Genomic DNA, 13,944 nt, shown 5'->3' on the forward strand with positions numbered 1-13,944 from the left:
ATAACCTTGTTGATGCCTGAACAATTGTCATATGCTCCCTACTGAGCTCTTACCTCTAGTTGTTCCCCTGAATCAACTTGACACATGTGGTCAGATTAAATTTCCTAAAACACATTTGTGGTCATATCACCCCCTCTCCTGCCCCTTCATGCACCTTCAGTGCCTCCAGGCTAAAGTAAAAACTCTGGAATCTGACTCTCAAGCCATCCACAATCTGATCATAACCTACTTTCTACTATTTATCCTATATCTGAGTTTTTTTTTTAACACTCTGTGACCTGTGGTCACATTCCATACTCTCCCACCTTCATGCCTTTGTTTAGGGCGTTTTCTTTACATGGAGTGTCTTTCTCTGTCGCTCAACCCAAGAGCCAAATCAAGTCATCTCCTCCATGAAGTCCTTCTCCTTGTCCCCTGAGACAGTGCTTCTCAGTCTTCAATATGCATATGAATCACCTGGGCATCTTGTTAGAATGCAGATTCTGGTTCAATAGGTCTCTGTTAAGGTCTGGGATTTTCCATTTCTAACAAGCTCCTCGTTGATGCTGCAGGTCCCTGGACCACTCTGGGAGTAGTAAGGCCCTAGAGAGAAGCATGTTCATTTTCACTAAGCCATCAGCAAGATACCAGGGCAGGAACTATCTTATTCATTTACAGTATTCTACAATCTTTAAAGTACCCATTTTGCCTCCTCAAAGACAGAGGTTGGGCTTGGCTCATCATTATTTTCGTTGAATACAGTGACTCCATCAACTTATTTTAATTAAATTGAAAATGCTTCTGGTATCACCTCCTTTTCTTTTCTACTCCAGGATTACCCTCACTTCTTAGTTAAGTTGGATTTGATATGGATAAGTATGTGGGAAGAAGAGGATGTCCCACATGTGATCTGTTGTAGGTGTGGATGGCCCAACATGTTTAAAATAATGCTAATTTAGTATTGTTTTAGCTATGGTTCTTAAATGCAAAAAATGGAACCCACTCTAGCTCAAGCAGAAAAGTAATTTATGCAAGTACATTAGGCAGCTCACAGAATTGTTGAGAGGGTCAGAGACTGCACAGCAAAGGCAATGCATAAATTATCCCAGAGGACTCCACAGTCACACTGTTTGGGCACAGACTCGGCAGCTCACAGTGTACTTGAAGGTGGTCCTGGAACTTCGGCCACTATTGTCTCTGAAGGCTGCATGTTTCTGCCATCACTGCTGCCACGACGGACGCTGTGCAGGGTCTCCTTCTGCGTGTTTGCATTAGTTTCTGATGCGTAACAAATTACCACAGACTGGATGGCTTAAAACAAAAGAAATTTGTTTTCTCACAACTCTGGAGGCCAGAAGTCCAAAATCAGTATCACTGAGTGGAAATCAAGGAAGGAGTTGGCAAGTCTCTGCTCCCTCTGGAGGCTGTAGAGGAGGATGTGTTCCTTGCCTCTTCCAGCTCCTGATGGCGTGTCCAGCGTGACTTGGCTTGTGGCTGCATAACTCCGATCTTCAAGGCCAGCATCTTCAAATCCCTGTCTGCTCTGTCATCACATTGTCTTCTACTCCTTGTGTATGTCAAATCTCTCTCTGCCCTCCTCTTATAGAGATATGTGTGATTTCATGTAGGGCCCACCTGGATGACGAAGGTTAATCTCCCTGTCTTAAATTAAATTCCTTTAATTTAATCACATCTGCAAAGTCTTTACCATATAAGGAAAGATTCACAGGTTCCAGGAATTAGGACACGATATCTTTGGGGACCATTATTTAGCCTATGGCAATGGTATTTGCTTCTGAATTGAAGTCTCACTTGTGTACCTCGATTAGTGGAGCCTAGTCACATGCCTGCTCTTCAGCTGCAAGGGAGGCTGGGAAGTGAGCTTGTCAGGAAAGGTGTTCAAAGATGACAGATGGCCAAAATGTATGTCAAATATCAACTAAAACAGTCTCCAAAGCTTCATAAAAATTACCTTGTTGCCAGAATCTTTAAACTGAGAGAAGTTACTGTGGCTGAATGTTTTGGGCACCAAATTTCAAGCCATGCAACTATTGTCAAGGAAAACCATCAATCTAGGAAATCTTTTTCTTAGACATGGGCAGGGGGGAGGTGACAAAAACAAAACAAAATACAAACATCAAGTATGGCTTTTGGGCTGTGCTCCTCTTTTGATCACAAGAAAAATCTGCCCCAGGACCCCAATATGGACAATTCGATTACATCCAATATTTCATTGAGAATGACATTTGGTTATAATGTTGTGGTAAATTCCATTTCCTATCTTTTCCTATCTTGTCTGATGCATATTACTCCTGTGGTGCCTAGCATTGTCCAATATATTTATGGCAATAAGGACTTGAGCAATAAGAGGTGCACAACTTCTGTTTCTTCAACTTCCTGATATGTGATTTTCTAACAAACCAAAAGGTCCTTCATGTACCTCATCCCTTTTCCCCAATGCACATGTATGTCTCCATGTCAGCAATTAATTTTCCCAGCTCCTCTCACCTGTATACTTGCTAGAAATAATGGTATCAATTCTTATTTTCCTAATCGGTCTGTCAAAAAAATGTCAAACAATCTGTTAGGATCTGCCATGCCTTAATAGTGTTACAGTGATGGTAGGCATCTTACAGGTTGCACAGTGTCCAAATTACCATGGTGGGAAAAATAATTCTACATTTGAGGATATATGTGTATTTAAGAGAAGGAGAAAACCTTGTAAAAGTTATTGAGATTAGTATTTATGGCAACTACATAGATGTCAGTATAAATACATCTTGGGTTCTTCGTGTAATCTTCTGAGAACATTATTTTCATTGTTGACACTTTGCAGGTTTCTAAGACACACTTAAAATTCAGTTGGTTCCCTTGAGCGTTTTTTATGAATGTGGCAGCATAATAAAAAACTATCTTTTAGAAGGCCCAGAATCAAAGTGATAAAAAAATTTAAAGTTGTGGGAAAAAGTGATTTTTTCTTTAACCTTGGAGGCCTCCTATTTCTTTGTTGAGAGGTTTTATTCAGGAAGGGACTGTAGTATTATGATCTGGTTGACAATAATCCTGGCTGCCCCAAACACCAGCTGAAAGTTTGGGGCAAATTCCTGACCCTTTCTGGTGCTCCATTTCTCATTATAAGGTGATATGTAATAACCATGTCACCTTTTTACTTCCCAGTCCCAGTTACCTTCCCCTTTCTTAGACATGATTGGCATTTTTAGAAAAGTGTATTTTAGTGCTTGTCTCTCCCTTGGGTTCTACAGTGGTTTCGTGTATATGGAACATTCACAAAATGTCCATCTCTGTTTTGTCCCCAAACCCCTTGATTTGATGTGAGCTTCTTGGTGGGGGGAGGGAGGATGAGGGAGAGCCAGAGAAGTTTTGGAAGCTTCACTCTATGCATTAATACTTCTGCTTCAGCATAATGTTGGTATTTGATCAAACATAAAAAGCTTCAAGCTTTTAATGTCCTGCTGACACCAGTATCAACAAAGCATTGAAGCGGAAGCTTTCTGGCGGCTGATTAGAGGGAGATTTTATTTCACTAGCTTTAAGACTAAGTATACCTTTTAGTAGATTTTTCTCAAGGATAAGCTACATCATGCATTATAAATCAAATTCGAGAGCTTTAATAAAGGACCCTTGATAATTTGGTAATATATTATCACTATGTTTTGGAAAGGCAATAAATGACTGCTTTTATAGCGTAATTTAAAATAATAATATGGATTACAGTTGTGTTCAGTCATGAAGGTATAATTTAACAGTTTGGGCTTATAATAACCTTTTTTCCCTTGATGGTGTCCACTCTTATTTTAGCCCAAGAATGGCTTACTTGGGAATAATTTACTATGGTTGCTTTTAGAATCTGGTAGGGCTGAACATGTGTTTAATTGGAATTTTATGTTGTTGTCTTGGAAAAGCTTCACACAAAAATGAAATTGAAAGCTGAAGAAGGAAGACTGCTAAAGTGTGAGCCATTTGTGTTCACAAGCTTGCTGTGTCAGGAGGAGTTCTCCGGGAACTGGGTGGCTCATGAGAGGTGGAACTGAAGAGAGTTTAATGAAGGAACAATTTATAAAGGTGAGGGAAGGTTAAAGGGAGAAACAAGGGACAGTGACAAACCCAGGAACTCCACGCAGCAGGGAGACTTTACCACCCCAGGCCCGAAGAAGCATGTGGTTTTGCTGCTCCTGGATCTGGATAACACTGTAGCTGTAGGAGAGGAAGCAGGTGATGGGGCGGGGGGGTGACCACAGTGGAGCAATGTGGCCACTGTTAGGTTGCATAAGGCAAAGAGGGAGCCAGGGGGATTAAAATCCCCAAACTTCCTTTTTCCCCACCTTTGAATTTCCTTTCAGAGTGTCCATTGGGCTGGACCCAACTGAAGCTAGAGGGCAAGGAAGTCCAAGTGATATAGTCTAAGGCACAGAGCAAGATGAAGAAAGGTGGGGTGTAGCCTTGGAGGAATATCCAGCAAAAGTACAAGATTGGAAGTGAAGAATGATGAACAAAACTGATGCTAAGAAACTTTGCATTTACGTCTGATGTACATGTGACCAGTTAGAATCTAAACTCAACGACCTTCTTCTTCCCATTTTTCTGCTGTCCAGTCATTACTAATAAAAGAGCCTCTTTCAAAGTTCTCTTTTTTCCTGGGGTCATATGACTTTCAGAGCTGTTTGTTTCATATCTTTAATCAGGTTGACATGCAACTTACTAGCTTTTAACAAGAATTCATCAGTCTCTAGGAACACGGAACAATACAGAAATGACCCCATTCCGGCTACTATCCAGGACAGCAGGAGGAAATCTTGCCATTTACAAGATCCATCAAAAAAAAGCAGCAAAGGGGGAACTTTGCTCATAATTGTTTGCCAGACATTCTGTAGAGCTCCTCTGGGGTTCCTGACTTCCCCTCTCCAGCCTCCTTCCTTCAACTCCCTGGTTTCAGAGCTCTCCTTTGGACCCTTCTCTACTCCACAGGCCTGTTTGGATTCCATAGCAGAACTGGAACTATGTCTCACCTTCCCAGGTGTCTGAGTTAGCTGAGAAAGCTGTTCGCCCTTCTCTGATTTTATGGCCCTATAGCATGGCCTCTTTCATGATCCTTGCTCTGCCACAGCCCCCACTCCCCTGAACCTCCGCATTTCTTGCAGTGCTCTGGGATCAGTCGAACTGTGGGCAACACAGACTACCAAGAGAGCTCGGGACTGAGATTCCCGAAAATAGTTTCTGATTTCAGCTTTGCCACAAATTAGCTATGTATCATTCTTTGGTCAAATCAAAGAATATTTCTAAGCCTTGTTTTTGTCATCAGGAATATAGGATGCATGAAATCGATGTGTGATCCCTCAAATACTCCCATAAAATAAATAGAATGAGAGCGGGTAGAAGAGGCCTTGTCTTCATACGAGATGGAGGCTAAGTGGAGGTCAGTTGCACCTTGACGATCACAATTATGTCCCAGGATGTGGTTCTTGGTTTTAAGCCACAGAAATTCACTCTTGTTTGGGACCAGGGCATGTCATACCTTGACTCACCCTAACTAAACACGCACAAAAGTGGAGGTAGAGACCGTAATGCCAATTTATGATTGTTCTGCTATCCAAGCAAGCACCGTGCACTTGTTCTTCAATCTGTACCAGGACAAGTTCCTTGAGTGTAGCCCTCCTTTCCAATGAGATCACCCACACCTGGACACCTCCTACAGCTACATTCTGGAGCCATCACTGCACCAACGAAATCACACAGGTAGCCATTACAATGCCAATGTATTAATTTATATTAGAAATTTAAGATGAATAATTATCCAATCAGCACGTTCTCTCAAGCTGCATTAGAAATTTAATCACAATCACAAACCATTTCCTTTATCATAGGCAACACCTCTCATAGGGGCATAATATGCTGAAAGTCTGGGAGATCAAATTCTGTCAATACTACACAGACCTACACTGAGGACCCAAATCCTAACTAGAGATTTTTGGTGGGCATGGAAATGGAACAAAGGAGCTTATACTTGTAGCAGAACGTAAGATGGTCTAATAAGACATCCATCTCACCCAGGGATGTCTTTGGAAACATACCCCAAGGAGCTTTGCCATTGGAAGTGAAAATACACCCTGCCCAATACCCAAGTCCCCTTCCCCCCCAGACTGCTGAGGACGTCGGTCTCTGAGCCTACTTCTGCAGGGGACTGATTCCCCTCCCCACCCCTTTCCTCAGCACCTTCTTGCTTTCTTTCCTCAGACATGGTTAATCAAGGCACAATCTAGACAGGAGGGCTGGAGAGCTGTTTTCTCTCTTGTAGATGACTTGCTTGTCTATGCACAGATCCATTCTGTGTGGATTTCACGGTTAAGTTCTGAGGGAAATTCTCACTGCCTGTGTTTGGAGTAAACCTCAAACACTAAGAGCTGAAGATGCAGCTTAAGACTTCACTGCCCTGCTGGGCCAGCCAAGCCCTCTGTGAAACACGCTGTTAAAGTGGGGGCAAGGCTGCTGCTCCCACCAATTCCTTCATATGCTTAATGTGAGTTGGTTGTGTTTGTCTTCAAATCCATTTATGCCAATTGTACTAGGTATTGTAATTTTAGAGTTTAATTAAATTATAAAACATAAACTATGAGTATAAAAAGAGAAGTCTTTTATGAAAACTAAGCTAAAAGCTTTGCAAAGACTCAATAAAGGTGAATAGCTAAAAATTCTGTTGTGGAGCACAATAATTACAAATATTGGGGAAAATTATAAAAATTCAGGGCTTTGCGGGGCTGGCCCCGTGGCCGAGTGGTTAAGTTTGCGCGCTCTGCTGCAGGTGGCCCAGTGTTTCGTTGGTTCGAATCCTGGGCACGGACATGGCACTGCTCATCAAACCACGCTGAGGCAGCGTCCCACATGCCACAACTAGAAGGACTCACAACGAAGAATATACAGCTATGTACTGGGGGGCTTTGGGGAGAAAAAGGAAAAAAAAAATAAAATCTTTAAAAAAAAAAATTTAGGGCTTTGCACTCAGATTGGCCTGCAGCTATCTTTAAATTTTCACTCCACTAAAGACACTGAAACTAGAGCTTATGAACAAAACCTTTTATGGATATGCTTTATGCATGAGGCCAACAAGAAGCCATATTAAAATGAATGATACTGTCCCTACACCAAAAGATTTGTGGATAAATGTATATTTATGTGTTCTAATAGAAAATAAAATGTTTAAGCTAAGTATACATATATCAATTTTTATGATTCCTTCCTTTAACTGATATTTTTGATTCCCTGACTAGAGGTCCCAACTGAGTCAGATAGGAGTGCTTCAAATGCAGTATGAGTAATGATAACAACAATATGATAATTATAATGGCTACCATCCCTGGAACTACATTTCGTAACAATACAGTTTACTAAAGTGTGATATTAAATTTACTTATTAATATGCAATTGCAGATTATCTTCTAAAGCAGTACATAAACAAGTACGCCTTCTTGCTCAATATATCTCTTTTCTCTCTAAATTTCCTTTGGGAAGTATAAGTTGTAGTATCAACTCCAGGGAATTTCTGCAGTGAGTCCCAGGGTCACCTAGCTCTCTGGTCCTTCCCTGTCGCGGGGCTTCATTCGGATGCGCCCCCTGTTGGGCAGTGTGCTGAGAGACTGGGTTTCCTTTGTATCTTTAGGTTTCATCCGCAGTAAAACAACTCGTCTGACCAGAAGAGTCCTTGCTTGAGGACTGCAAATGCTTACGGCCTGGGTAAACACTACATTTATTCAGGCATGCTCTGTCTTGAACAAGTGTCTAGTTAGTCTCCACAAAACTGCATTTTGTACCAGGAACTCCAAAGCCTTTGGTGACTCACGAGGTAAGGCTTTCTGTTAAGGCCCCATCCCTGCCTACTCCTTTCACTGAGTTTGCCCTGGTTCTGCTTTTTGCTTCTGCTTTCTGGTTCCGGATCTCCCTCTTTCCACAGTCAAAGTCTACAGGGGAAAGAGTCCTGCTGATTCCTATGTCTATGAGTTGGGTTTCCAGCTCCTACCAAGCTCTACTGTCTAAGAAGGTGAAGAAAAAAGTTTAAATAGCTTCCTGGGGGCACGATCTCCTAAGCTGGGACTGAAAGAGCTGGAGTTAATTCATAAGCCACCATGAGGAAACAAAAATAAAGTCACAATCTCAGGATTGGGGAAGGAGCAAGAGAAAAATATTAACATATTCCTTTACTAAATTGCCATATTAAATTCAAAATATATTTATTTGAAAAATACCCAGGAAAAGATACAATGCTGGAATTTAATGTAAACGAGAGACTTAACGGGAGAAACAGAAAGGGCATTTTATATTAGTTTTAAAAGTCAATTTCCATTATTAAATAGAAGCACAGGAAACAAATTGAAGATAGCATATATCAGGATGTCTCTTTTTTTTGCAAAAACAAATGGTATTGCTACTCATAATCACAAGAAATGGATGACAACATTTTAAATGAGTTAACTTTGGCCCATTTTCCTCACTTCACGGTGTGAAGAAAACAGCACTTGAATGATTTTTTCCTTTAATTTGTTCTAAATTACAGCAAAGTGCTCTGCAAGAAGCAAGTGCTTGTGTTAATTAACTGAGTAAAGAAGGTCACTGTTATACATAGGACTCATGTTGTGGTTTTCGTTATAGATTTTCTTCTGCAATTAGAATTCTTCATTAGGCATTATACACATATGCAGGTTTTCACTTTTCACCCAGCATTTCAAATCCAGGCACATTTGTAGATTCTTTTCTCTAAAAAAATTAAAAATCCACAATAATACTGGAATTGACTTAAGGAATAAAACAAATGATTCAACATATTTGTAAATATACTTAAAATATTGACCTTTTATCTGAACCTGAATATTACAGCTGAATTTTTAAACTGCATACACTATTGTGCTTCAAATTTTATAACATAAAGAATAAACAAATATGAATTTTCAATCATTTTATATTGAATTTTTATGTTTTTATGTTTACAATTGTAAACGTCAGAAATGAAATTCTAAATGCTCTAAATTCTTGTAAATAATCCAAGATGCCAAAAGTTTCATCAGGCTTTAGAGAAACATAAACAGCTAAGTCAATATTTCTAAAATAGACATAACTTTTAAATGTTTGTTTCTAATGTTTAATTGTAAAAGCTTTAGGTTTTTGAGGGTAAGCCATTATGTTTATGCCCCAAAATTATAAGAGAGCCATAGTATGTGTTAATTATGTTGCTCATATAACACATGATATAGATTTTAAACTGAAATTCTTGACAGAAGTTAATATTTGAATGCTGTGGTATGATCAACAATGCATAGTCACTCACCTCTTCCAATCCACCCCAAAAGTAACTAAGAACCACTATAAACAAGTTGGCTTTAAATGTATTTAGCCACAGTATAAATGTAATAGTGTATGCCATTCTTGTGATTGTCTTTTTTCTGAGGATTAAAAAGTTAGCCATGTGTAAATTTGGTCCATCTTTTCTTTGTCATTGGCCCATAAGTAAAAACTTTCTTTCTCGCTCAAAAAGATACCAAAGAAAGGTGTTTTACCTAAAATTTCTTATTTAACATAGGCATCACTCTCCCCATTAAGCCTCTTTTTCTACTTGACAGAATTTATCAGTGCCCTTTTTTTCTGATTCTGTTCCTCCTGTTATCATTTGTATCACACTTATTGTTTACATATCCTCTCCCCTGAGACCCCATGAGTACAGAGATGGAGTTTTATTCATATTTCCAGCCTCAGAGCCTAGGACCCTCTCTGGGCCATGGTAGGCTCTCAGTGAATGTTTACTGATCAGAATTGCTTACTGATACGCTGTTAAGTGCTGCCCACATATACAATAGTGCTTGCTAAGACATGTCAAAGTATGTTAGACTTCCCATTTAGGTTTTTGTTCTTTAAATCCAGGGGTCAGCAAATTTTTCCCATAAGGGGCCAGATGGTAAATATTGTAGGCTTTGAGAGCTATTCAGTCTGTGTCCCAACCACTCAGCTCTGCCATTGCAGGCTGGAAGAGGTCATACACAATGAAGAAATGAATGAGGATGGTTGTGTTCCAGTAACTTTATTTACAAAAAGAGGAAGCTAGCTGGATTTGGCCCTGCCAATCCCTGCCCTAAATCATTGTTTTGAAGGGTGGAGGAAAAGGATGGAAAGATTCCAACCAGGTATCATAATAATCCTTACAGTCAACGTTTCTTATAAATGTTGGCAGCAAGAATTAGGATGGACATAACATTTTTATAATCTCTCTTAATTTTTGTTCCCTAAGAACAAAAAGTAAACTGAGTTCCTCCTGCCCCCCTACAACACACACACACACACACACACACACACACACACACACTGCCTACCATTAAGACTAAGCCATGAGGTTGTAGTGGATAAGCAGAAGTAAGAGAATCAGAAGTGCTGATAAGACAAGGAGGCGAGATGAAAGAAGAGTGTGGAGGAAAGAGAGCCGATAGAGGTAAACCTGGCTGACTGCAGGACATATGTTGGTCCAAATCCTCCAGTGGGTGGGCTGTTAGGCAGATTGAAGAAAAGCTGGATTTTGCTTGTTTCTTATTAGGGACAGAAGAGAAAGAATGTTGTAGAGCAGTGGTATTCATACGTTTTTGCTTGCATACTTCCTAAGAGAGTTTTGAAAAAATGTATATCCCTTCATACATTTCTAAGTTGACATCCAAAATTTTCTATAACTAGGATGCAATTTGCAACATATTATAAATAATGACATTTTAAAATAAAAGCATCATGTCACCCTTTTAATATATCCAACGGAATCTAATATCATACCAGATTTTTAACTTTTTATTTTGAAATGATTTTAAGTTTATAGAAAGGATGCCAACATAGTACAGAGAATTCCTGTGCAAAATTCATCCAGATTCCTCCAGTGGAACATCTCACATAACCATAGTACAATCAACAAAACTAAGAAATTAATACCAACACGATACTATTATTTAACCTGTAGACCTTATTCTTTTTTCACAGTTTCCCATAATGTTCATTTTCTGTTCCAGAATCCAATCCAGGATTCCACTTTGCATTTATTTGTCATATTTCCTTCTTCTCCTCCAATCTGTGACATGTCCTCAATCTTTCCTTATCTTTCATGATCTGGACATTTTTGAAGTGGTCAATTATTTTGTGTATATTTATTATTAGTACACAATTGATCAGAACAAATTAAATATATTACAGCAGTTAATAAATAATTAGTATATATCAAACTAAAATGTTATAGGTAATGCATCTTTTAATGAAATGGATATATCATAGATAAAATTAATTAATATTAGTTTAAAATCGCTAGAATAAGTCAATTCAGCATGAATTCTATTCCTTTTTTTTTTTTTGTAGCTATACGGGAGAAACTTTGGAGCGATTGCTGTTGTTCACCATAGCCAATTATCCTCACTGGGAGACCTCCTTCCTTGCAGTTAGATTGGACCATGTGACAAGTTCTGGCCAATGATATGAGAGTGGAAGTGCCATGTGTTGCTTTAGGACCCAGGAAATTAAGAGTTCTCTACTCCTCTTTCCTGCCATAGCATCACCAGAAGCCCCATGTTGCAGAGGTAGGAACATGCAGCCTCGATCTATGAGTTACTGCTTGAAAGTGAGCTGTCCTGGAGAGCCAAGGGAACCATAGCAGGCTTTGCATGACCAAGAAATTAACTTCTGAGTTTTGTTTTGAACCACTGACATTAGAGGGTTGGTTTGTTTCTAGAACATAGGCTAACCTATCCTAACTAATATGGAAACTTTGTTCATGTAAATAAGTAAGTAGGAATGAAAGAAGGTTTGTTATAGCAATATAACTCCATTATTTGAATTTCTTTCTTTTATGTGCCAAAAATCACACTGATACTTCATTAAAAATTATTATATAACTGACAATTTGATTATGTCCTCCTTGAGTCTTGCTTAAAGTGAAGAACCGGAAATACCTGATTTACAAAAGGATTTGTTCTTCAGTCGTTAGAGTGATTCACTTTGTCAATTTCCCAGAATTAAAATTAAAAGGCTTTACTAAGACTTTTAAAATGACAATTAATTATGCCTGTTACTCTTTCACTTATAGGCACCTTGTTTTACCTGTTAGACAAAGTAACGTTGGGAAAAATAAAATATTGTTAATTTCATTATACTTTTATCAATACTATTTTTCTATTAAAATGTCTTGATCTTAATACATATTTTAACCAGAACACTAGAGTTGCAAATTCAGTTCACTCAATTAATGAAAAATATTCATTATCAAACTTATTTGGTAAAGCCAATCTTCATTGTCAAACCCATGAGCCAAATAAGACAATGTTCAGAAAAAGTCTGATTGCATTTTTGAATTCAATAAGCATGCTAATACTCATCCTCACTTAGAAATCTGATATATAAAGCACAGAGCCTTGCCCTGAGCTTTTCACCAGGATAAAGTAAGACATTAGGTTCTTATCAATATCTACACTCTCTTTATTTTGCTTTCACCACTTTTCTCTCCAGAAACACCTTCTTTGACAATAATCAGGGGCAGGTAAAGTCTTAAACAAAAGTAGTTAACACTCATGCTCTTCCACCATCCCATACATATTAATTTAGAATGTCCAACCATGGGGCAAAATAACTCATCACTCATCCTTAACAGAAAAATATATGAACATAGGGGAGTACATGAGGCTCTACACTGAACTTATAATTCCTTTATTAAAAGAAGTTTCATTGACATTATTACTTTGCACTTTTTTTTGTTTGGTGCCATGGAGGATTTTCCCAAGGCAAGGTATCACAATAAGATTTGGAGTGAAAGCCATGTCCTTCTTTTCTTTAAGATAGAGACAGGCATTTGTGGAAAGAGAGGCGGGAAAGAAGCCCATGACACCTTGATCTCTGGGATGTTCTCAGGCAAATCAGTTCTAAGAAAGAATATATAAGAAGCTTAAAGGTTCTGGAAACTAAACTCCTTAAACTAAACTCCACACCCTTGTATCCATTGGAAATCTTTATGTACCCTCAAGGTATGCATCCTCAGTCTGGAGACAATCAACTTAGAGAAAGTATTTCAATAACCCATGGAAGCTACTCGATTAATAAGGACGGATCTCAAGTTAACTTTTGTCAGGCAGAGGCAGGAGACCAACTGGAGGACTCTAACGCCTTAGGAGATGGAGGTCTGGCTATACTGGAGCAACCTGGACCCGTGACCGACTGCATACAGCAAAGTCCTCCTGCAAGCCCAGATAGGTGTGGATGAGAAATAAACCTTTGCTGTGTTAAACCAGGAGATTTTGGGATTGTTTGTTAGCGCATCTAGCCTCTCTGACTAATAGAGTAGCTGATGGTGCTGGATAGGGTCTCAGTACTACAGGGATGAATAGGAATCATAGCCAGTTCTCTGGGGACAAGGCAGTACCAGGGTACTGGATGGGGCCAAATCCAAGAGAATAGACTACAGGTTGCACCAACTACAGACTTCATAGCAGATGCCAACAGAATTCCCAGGAGTAGGGACCAGACAACCACCCTCAGTGGACACCACATAACACACATCCACAGTCAGTTATCGTCTTGGCCCACGAAGACACGATAAGTTCTCATATATCCAACTGCCATTTTGAGGAGGGAAAGGAAACTCCAAAAGACTAAATGTTTATCTAAAGAGACCATCTAATCCACCCTTGATAGAGAGCGGAACTTTCAATAAAATAAACATTTAAACTGAAGGAAGACTGTTGGAATTGGAAGTGCCCAAGATATTTTTAATTGAAAATCTAAGATTTTCTATGACTCAGAGTTGTGGAAAATAATTGATTTTCTTTGGAAGGGGGCACATTAATTATGTGTGAATGAGTGTGTGACTCTGCTTTTTTTATTTTTATGCTGTAGCTGTGAAATCTAGTTCAGATTAAAAATAGAAGTGGAAAAAAGTTTTTTAAAGTACACCTA

Source organism: Equus asinus, chromosome 4, assembly GCF_041296235.1.
Source record: "Equus asinus isolate D_3611 breed Donkey chromosome 4, EquAss-T2T_v2, whole genome shotgun sequence".
NCBI classification, from domain to species: domain Eukaryota; kingdom Metazoa; phylum Chordata; class Mammalia; order Perissodactyla; family Equidae; genus Equus; species Equus asinus.